Raw genomic sequence first — 6,021 nt, forward strand, 5'->3', positions numbered from 1 at the left:
AAAGAAAGAAAGAAAGAAAGAAAGAAAGAAAGAAAGAAAGAAAGAAAGAAAGAAAGATGGCATTAGAATGGTATTAGAGCTAACAGATGGTGCAGGATGAGAGTTTATGTAACTGTTTTCCAGTGGGTTTGTCTTGGTACCTCGTAGCAAGACTTGCCTCATAAATTTTTGAAATTTAGTATTATTAAAATCCTCTTTTTGGCAAAACTGCTAACATATCTGATAGAAGGACCTCACTAATCATTTGCTCTCAAGGAGGAAAAGGTTCCAAAGGCCAGGGCTTGAGGTCCCAGGTCTAGGAGGGAATGGTCCAGTGCCTGTATTTCATCAAATGAAGTAAGCGCAAGAAAGCTTCACCTCTTAACCAGGTTGTTCTGTTTGTGGCCCAAAACAGAATCTCTCAAACAATTCTCTGCTTTAAATGAATAAAACCCTGCTGAATGTTCACTAAAATCCTGTGTGTGCCTGCATTAGTTATACTAAAGATTTTTAGCAGAACACATGCAGGGCAATAGGTGAAAGGGTAGAGCCCTTGTTTAATAGAATTCACATGCTATGCGAATCTAAATTGTTTAGCTGCCTCATAGAATTTTTATAAAGCTTAACTATCCATAAACAGATACACAGGAGAACTTAAAAAAAAATAAAAAGGTGCTTGTTTTTTTCTTCAAAAGGTCATACATTTTTCTATGACATAACAGTAAATAGCATGATAAATGGTTCTGTTAGAACATAAATAATAGGAAATAACCATTGACTTTTCAGGGTAGTTTGAAATATAAATACTTTGGGACTGAAGTTATAGATGCTTTTTAAACATAAGCAAGAAAAAAATATTGCTAAACTCTTAAATGTCAATAATTCATAACTGTGATAGAAATTTAAAAATTAGAATGATATTAGCCATGCTTAGGTGCATGTATGGTCTTAGAATAATACAAATCACTCATAAAATACATCAGGATGAAATTTCATAAATCCATAAACAATTCAAAGTATGTCCTGAACTATTACAAAAATTTCTGAAATCTGCTTGATATTGCTCTAAATGATATTGATTCCCTGGCTCAGTGAGTCACCTCACAGATTCACAAAATCCCTCAGATCCTAAGAAGTCCAATTTTGTTTAGATTTTTGACATTGGTAATATTTAAAAGAAATAATGATGCAGAAGCTACTTAAGAAGACAGAACACTGGTGTCCTGCTTCATTGAAGAGTATCAGTTCTTTATTCTGCTCCTCTTCAACCACATGCCATAAAACTCCTTTCCTATATGCAAATCAGTGGCATATCCCCATCTGAGTTTCCCTCAGTACTTTACATATTACAAACCAGGGCTTGGCAATCTATGTCCTGTGGCTACATCTACTCAGCCAACATCTTGTGTAGGGAAATTCTATTGAGACTCAACTACATCAACCATTTAACACATCATTTTTGCAAGAACTGGGTAATAACAACAGGCACCCTAAATCCCTCAAGGCATAAAATGTTAACTCTCTGGCCATTGTAAAAATAATAATTATTATTACTATTATCAGCCAATTATAAACTCAATTATAAAATAAAGAAAGAAAAAAAAAGATTTATCTGAAAAAAAAAAAGATGACCTCCCTTATCAGTGAACTTGGGGAGGGGCATGCGTGCAGAGTGGGGAGAAAGGGAGAGATTGGGACGGGAGGAGGGAGGGAACCACAGGGAGGATACAAAGTGAATAAAGTGTAATTAATAAAGAATTTAAAAATAAAAAATAAACAGATAGTACAAAAAAAAAAAAAAAACCTCACGAACTACTCCTTCCCCCCAAAATGGGCCTGTTTTCCTTTCTTACCACTACACTATTATAATTTGGCTTCTGTTATTGTATGTAATAAGCGCACTTACCGAGAGCAGCATGGGGGAGAAAAGGTTATGTTTGGCTTACAGGTTAAGTGCATCGCGAGAGACACCAAGGCAGAAACTTGAAGTAATGGTCATAGAGGGATCCTGCTCATTGACTCCTCAGGCTCATGTCCAGCTATGTTTCTTATTTAGCCCTGGCCCATCTGCCTAGGAATGATACTGCCCAGAGGAGGCTGAGCATCAATTAGCAATAAAGACTATATCACCACAGACATGTCTGCAGGACAGTCTGGTGGAGGCAGTTCTCCAATATGGGTCTCTCTTACCAGGATAACAACCAAGATTAGCTGTCACACATAACCTAACATGGGGCTTACCACAGTACATTAATATTATTGTATAAACTCCACTATAGCTGCAACAAATAACCTAAACCTAAAAATGTAACAAATAACCTAACCCCTAGTGAGCTGAAACAGTGGCTACTACATAACATCGCATAGTTTATGTGTCATCTGACACTAACAAAGGGCACCCACGTGAATATATCCAGTAACTTGCCTTGTCTTGAAGGGTCAACTCGGCTTCACATATCGGCTGAGTGATACTGAGCACCTGAATTCAACAATGCCCTCCTGCCTACATGAAAGTCAAAGTCTTTCCAGATGACCTCCTCAACAGGATGTTTGGGCTTCGTATGTGGCTCACATGTAGCAACTTGGGAACATCAGATGCCAAGATGAAATATGTCAATCCTCTTACGGGGATGACCCAGACTGGCCATGTCACTTCATTCACTGGCCAACATAGACTGAGGAGTAAAAACACTATAGTCCACCTCCCAAGGGGAAGAATGCCACCCACTTACGGTCATCTCTAATTGGTTACTACCTCCTAACTGATTACCCTACCTTAAACCTATTTTTTTATGCTCAGTCCATATATTGTTAAAATTTGAATTGCATTTTGAATCTTTCCTTCCCAAATACATAAAAATATGTTCTTGTGACATTTAATTTAAACTTCTCTCCCTGGGATTCAGACCTTCTATGGAATAGGTTCCTTCTGTATCAATCTTACCTTCTTTTCTTTGAGTTGCTATTCTTATCCGCAGCATCATAGGACCACCTCTCAGTAAACTCAGTCAGCAAATTCTAGCTTGATTAATAGACTTAAGCATGAGAGTTCCTTACTTCACAGCTTTCATGTTCAACACATTTATATTAGGTTTCAGGATTAAAATAATACTTATTCTTGAATAACATCCTAAGTGAATTCAGGGATGCTTTTTTTGACTTTGATACTTTTAACTTCCACACATTTAGATGAAAATGGGCATAGATATCATTTTGTGTGGGGAGGTATTGAAAGGAGAAGGCACAGAGTATAAATCAATGCACATGAAGTAGATAACAAATTAATATTAAATGAAGACGCAATGGTATAATTGATGGGTTTATATGAAGAAGCTAATGGTTACAATGTTGTAATGTGCCACAGTACTTTAAATGCTTTTTAAAGTACAATTAATTTTAGTATTAAAGAACATAACTTACACCATGGAATACTATTTTGCTATTAAAAATAAGGAAATCAAGAAATTTATCAGGCAAATTGATGGAACTAAAAAAGACATCCTGAGTGAAGTAACCCAGAACCAGAAAATATGCATGGTGTATAATCACTTAAAAGCAGGTATCAGCCATATAATACAGGAAAACCATACTACAATCCACAGACCTAAAGAAGGTAAATAACAAGGAGGACCTAGAGAGGATGATTAATTCTCATTCAGAAGGGCAAACAGAATAGGCACCAGAAGGGGATGAAGAGGGAACAGGATGAGAGCCTACCATAGATGGCCTCTGAAAGACTCCACCCATACATAATCCTCTGAAAGACTCCACCCAGCAGGAGATCAAAGCAAATGCTGAGACTCACAACTAAACTTTGGTCAGAGCTCTGTGAGTCTTATGGGAGAGTAGGGGAATAGAAGGATCCTAAGGGGCACAGGAGCTCCACAAGGAGACCAACAAAGTCAACAAATCTGGGCCCAGGGAAGCCTGCAGATACTAATGCACCAACCAAGGATCTTGCGTGGAGAGGACCTAGAATCCCTGCTCAGATGTAGTCAATAGGCAGCTCAGTCTCCATGTGAGTCCCCTAATAAGGGAGCAGGGACTGTCTCTCATTTGGACTCTGATGCCTGTTCTTTGACCACTTCCACCTGGCAGGTGGCCTTGACAGGCCTCAGAGGAAGAGAATTCAGGCAGTCCTGATGAGACTTTGATAGGCTAGGGTCAGATGGTAGGGGAGGAGAGCTCCTCTTTCTGAGGACTAAGTAAGGAGAATAACGGAGAAGAAGGAGGGAGAGTGGGACTAGGAGAAGACGAGGGAGGGGGTTACAAATGGGATATAAAGTGAATAAATTGTAAAAAATAAATTTTAAAAATACAAAAAAAACAAAGATTGATTTATTTTCTTTTTTCAACACTATTTATAATTGTGCTTATAAATGATAAAAGGTTCCAATTTAAAAATAAGAGCATACTGAGTTTAATTAACACATTTTGATCAAATGGCAATAAATTAGAGGACATACTGTTTAATAAAACACATATTACTAGTTAATTTAAGATTCACTCTTTTAACTACCTCCTATATATCATGTTCCCTGTGTCAATATTTTTGTTTGTTTCATTTCAGTGGTACAATTTTAGGTAAAATCATCCAATTTGGGGCATTTTATACAATAAACTAATAATAACAAGCAACCTGTAGTATTTCTTACTTTTAGAAATAATTTAAGATGCACATTTTGGACCAAAGCACCATCCAATCTGATCCTTAAAATTGCGTGCTATCCAGTTTTCCAAGATAACACCAGAGGAAGCTCTGTATTTTCTCCCAGAATAATATTAGGGCTGGCTGGTTCTGAAAATAAATGTCTTTCATGCTGTTGTCCTTAACTGAGACAGAGACGGTCATTTGAAAACTTTACAAAAAGGGCCTTGAGCCTCCTCAGGTTTCCCCTTTATCACCACAGTGCCGATTATTTAGAGGGCCGACCTCTTCCAGACAGCTTTAATTAAACTGTTGCAAAGACGCAGATAGATGTCAATGGAAATGATCTATAACATGAGGCAAAGTGCATGTTGAACACTGTTCTGTCCAGTTCAATCACCTCCTAGCATTTCAGTGGCTTTCCGTTCATGTATCAAAGTCCGAACGTACGTATTATTTTTCAAAAAATCTCCCATTAGTGGTCATATGCTTGAGCTTCTGTGGATGTAAGAATCGTCTACAATCTGCCAGGGATTTAGGGACATCAATAATTTGTGAATAGTCATGTTGGTACTGGTCGAAGGGTTAAGTGCTCGGCACATCAGGGGCACCTCTTTGGGGATTTGAACTCTTAGTTGACTGTTAGGAAGCTCATCCCCTGTGCGAATTCCCACTACATGCTGTTTGTCAGATGCAGCCAGCTGTAGCTGGGAAACATTATTAGCTCTGGGATTTGAACATCATGTTAAGACCTGGCAGAATTGGTGTCCTGGAGTTAAAACACAGGGACAGAATATTGTGGCAACTTCAAGGTTTTTGCTACACATTAAGCACAGTTTCTTTCTTTTTGCCATTCATTTGCATGTTCTTTGTGAAGGGGTTCTGTAGCATACAGTTGAAAAACAGTATTTGAAACAGCTCTCCCCATATTTCACTGATAAATTCACTTACAATCAAAATTGAACAATAAACTCCAGAGTTTGTAAAGGAAGTTTTGACATGGACAGTTTTCTTTGTCATTCATCTTCTCAGAGGTGAGGAGAGGCAACCTGAATGATTTTGGAAGTTTAATTCATGTGCTGGACTTTAATTAAGATTGCTCAAATATGGTTGTTCTAATCCAGTTAACAAATATCATAGAAAAACTTTAGCTAACCTCTAACTTCATGGTTACCTAAATCCTGTCTTTCTTATTTACCAGTTTGGTCCCTGCATTGGCACAGGGCCTAGCAGATAGTATAGCAAATGCCTGTGTATGAATGGATGGATTGGAGAAAGAGAAGACAGGAAGGAGAAAGGGAAACAAAAGGAAAAGAAAAAAAGAAAAGAAAAGAAAGGAAAGGAAAGGAAAAGAAAAGAAAAGAAAAGAAAAGAAAAGAAAAGAAAAGAAAAGA

The 6,021-nt window shown here is 37.6% G+C and overlaps 1 pseudogene; it reads right to left on the reverse strand.

The window, feature by feature from the left end:
* LOC129672951 (uncharacterized) overlaps positions 1-6,021 on the reverse strand; it is an 88,307-nt pseudogene that overhangs the window by 70,668 nt on the left and 11,618 nt on the right.

This window comes from Psammomys obesus, unplaced genomic scaffold, assembly GCF_907164565.1.
Source record: "Psammomys obesus unplaced genomic scaffold, mPsaObe1.curated_primary_1811, whole genome shotgun sequence".
In the NCBI taxonomy this organism is placed as follows: domain Eukaryota; kingdom Metazoa; phylum Chordata; class Mammalia; order Rodentia; family Muridae; genus Psammomys; species Psammomys obesus.